A 3,867-nucleotide genomic window follows, 5' to 3' on the forward strand; every position below is an offset into this window, starting at 1 on the left:
CTTGCATTTAATTGATACTAGAGATGAGGGTACAACTCCATTCTTTTCAATATTTTTTATTGGGTTACACCAAGGAAAGTTCTAAATCACTAGTCACTATTTTATATTCTATTGAGTCCTACACGCTTACTTTCATTTTATGCCACCAGTATGTATATGTGAGCATTTAAGAAAACATATAAAGCACATTTTAAGTGATAAAAACACAACCTTTGCTCATATCTACAAATAGAAGCCGAGTTTAGTTACATGAACCACACGAAGCATTACACTCCTTGCGCACTCCTGGTCTTATGGAATTAGAGGAGTCACATTATGGTATGAAGCATAAAAGGGCGCGAGTATAACATCGTTGGTATTTACATGAGAATGTACACAATTGCAAGACAAGTGAAAGATGTAGATGGAAACACGTTAGAAATAAAAATGTCTATTTTTTTCTATATCAATGTTGGTTTCAGTACCACCAATTTTATACCAATACAATATGGGATCATACCTTAAAAAATGTTGGTTTATGTAGCATATATAATCATACCATCTCATAAATCAATGTAAACCTTGAAATGGAGGAAACAAGATCCTACGATTGACCAATGTAAGCTAGAAGATCTTAGTTGACACAACATAATTAGTAATAAGAATAGGACTAGTTGTTGTCTTTAAGGAAGGGATACGAAATTAGGTTCCTGTTCCTTTTGTTGCATGAGATGGAGACAGTGAAGTGTCTATAGATGAACTAGTCTAACAATGGTAAAATGACTAAGTTTTATAGAATGTAGTAGATACAAGATGAAATATAGAAAGAGTAAGACATATCTGAGATGGAGACATAGAGAGGAAATTGGGACTGTAATATGAAGCTAATTGTACTAGAGAGAAACGTTGGAGATCCGTGTCTAAAGTTGAGGGAAAATTGAGAGATGATCGAAAATGAAATCGACAATATTTGATCACTTGCCTCTTAAAAATATGGGTCAATGACTGCTGGGTGCCCTGTTCTTAGGGTTTTCGTTCAATCAATGTTTTGTGATGCCTGCTAATGTCTGGTCTACTTTTCTTTAACTTTCTTGTTATCGGATTTGGACCTGTAGATAGAGAAAATTGGGAGAAATGGTTATTTCATATAAGGGATTACCTTATCCAAACCGCGTATTAGTGTTCTCTCTTCAACAATGATAATGATGAGATAGGATGCATGCCCCCACAAGAAAAGAGGCTAAGAAAATGATAAATGGTGAAATGATGACACCTTATCTTAGGTACGAATTACATAATACACTTGATCATAATTGCTATAGCATATATTTCAATGATTGAATAATCAAATTGGGACTTCTTTATCGTTTCGCTCCCTGAATGCTTGATTGACTAGGTTTTTTGGTTTTCTATATTGAGTACATTGATTCCTAGAATGGGAAAGGGAGTTGTGTTTATATGAAGTTCACACCTTTTCGAAACATTTTGTTGTGATGGGACAACAAAACAAATTAGATTCTTGCAAATTACAAGGTCCACTTTCATCTCTCAACAGTTGAGCCTATTTTAGCAAAATAGGGGTGTTGGGTGCACTAGTCCTTGAAAAATGTGCTAGTTAAAAGTTCACCAACAGGGGAAATAACCTGGTTTTCCAAAGCAATCTGAACATTAGGTACACACACGAATAAACCAGGCACACACAAAAAAATAGAAGAAAACCACATAGAAAACCATGCTGAAGAAGACCGTAGTCTACAAAAGGATAAACACTTGTGCAAGAGAAAACTCGTGACTTGTGCAAAATCGACGAGCTCCAAATGACCTTTTTGTGGGTTTGAGCAATTTCACTTACTATAGATTAACGTTTGCTCGCACCTCCATGAACCCAAAATAGCCTACGCCAATTTTTCAAGCTATGTGTTGTTAGTGTATGATATTCTAACTAGAATATTCTTCTATGTAAGTTTGCTAGATGGTTAGTTGTTAGAATAATGCCTGGTTATGTTAATCTTATCCATGAAACATTACATGATTCTAGATAGCATCTGATATTATAGGTGGAACTGTATTAGATATGTATTTTTAATCACCCCTAAGTTGATCAAAGATATTAAGAGCTTATCATTCATCTCAATCTGTGCATTTTCTTTTTTTGAGCTCCACTAGTTTTTTGGTACTCACATGTTTGTAATTTATTTTAATTATGACTGCAGATTTATAGAGGTTTTGATTGAGGTTGAGCATCTGAAAGGAATGTGGATTTGTGCCATAATATTTTTGTGTTCTTGTGAGGACATGATAATCCGAAGGTGTTTCTACTGTGATTTTAAAAATCCCGATGAATTGAAGTTTATAAAATTAATCGTATAAATAATAAAATAAAAATAGGAGATTTTATTTCATGGTTGATTAGTGTATTTTAAATTATATATATTTTTTATTAAATTGTTGATCATGGAGACCAAGTTGACAAATTTGAAGCTCTACTGTAGGGCGATTTTTTAGGAACACATTATTGTGTGGATAGTGGAAGCGCTTAATTAGCTAAAAGATGATTTGTCTTCAATTTTAATAAGACGATCAATTATTTTACTATGGTCAATCTGCATGTGTAAAGGTTTGGGATATTTTATTAAAAAGCCGATCCTTGTGTGCTGGCTTTTTGGCACTTTCTGGTGTGGTAAAATTTGCATAGGCTGATCTTTTGGCATAGATATTTGATTTGAACTAGTGATATAAAGTGGTTGTTTTGGCATAAATTGTTGGATATTGTTGGTCATGCTAGGATATGTTGTGGTCATTGATGTCAACATATTCCTATGATTTTCTCTGGTGATTGCAGATTGGGAAGATTTTCTGATCCGGTTTGTAGCGATGCTTTGTTGATCACTGTTTCGCAGAGTTCGGTATATCCTCTGGTATATTTTGGTGTGATCAGATCTGGTGCTGAGATTTTGGGATATTTCTTGGGAAGGTCTTGTGTATCTTAATTTCAGTTGAATCATGATTTGGTTCTCCGCAAGTTATCTTTCTTCCTGGCCGTTGTTGATTGGTTGTGTTCTTTAGCTTTCAGACGTTGACCGATGAAGATTTGAAAAGTAGTGTTGGTGCAGCTATTGTGGATGATTCTAATGTGCTTGCTGGTATTTTTTTTAATTATGTCCTATTTGTTTTGGCAATCTGTATTTATCATTGTGTGAGTTTTTGTTGGTTTCTATCAACCAGTGATGATTTGTGTGTTATGCACCATTTCTGGTGGTGTAGCGTGTTGCGATTGATCTTTGCGTGATTTTCGGTGGAGTTATGTGTTTGGGAATTTGACCTAGAACCATGCTATGCTATGTAAACCACTATATTGGTCTGGTGGTCAGTGTTTGTATCGTGTGATGTAATTTTGTAATTGAGGGTTGAGGGTTTAGCCGACCTTGTTATCAAGGTTGATAAATTATATATATAGGTGATATAGTCATGTAATTTGGTTGTTTGATGTTGTGTCTTCATTATCAGAGAGAGGTTTGTGTGCGAACATGTGATGTATCCTTCGATGTTGAGTTTGTGGTGAGATTCTATTTGGAGATGCTATTCTTTCCGTTCATTTCTTTCGAATTGTAGTCCAAATCTTATTGCGAGTCAGTGAGACTTCCCTAAGGGTTGTAGCCTTCCGAGCAAATATTATTTGAGCAGTGAGCTCTAGGCAGTGTGCCTGAATGCATGTGCATTCCTCATTGTAATATTTTCACATACTATTGTAGAGTATCATCTTACTGTGGGTAGGTTCCCACCATGGTTTTTCGCTTAACTGGGTTTTGCGCATCAAAATCTTAGTGTTGTGTGTTGTGCTATTAATTTTCTTATCTGTCTTATTACTGCAGTTTATCAAATCTGTGT

This window comes from Cryptomeria japonica, unplaced genomic scaffold (genome assembly GCF_030272615.1).
Source record: "Cryptomeria japonica unplaced genomic scaffold, Sugi_1.0 HiC_scaffold_223, whole genome shotgun sequence".
Lineage (NCBI taxonomy): Eukaryota > Viridiplantae > Streptophyta > Pinopsida > Cupressales > Cupressaceae > Cryptomeria > Cryptomeria japonica.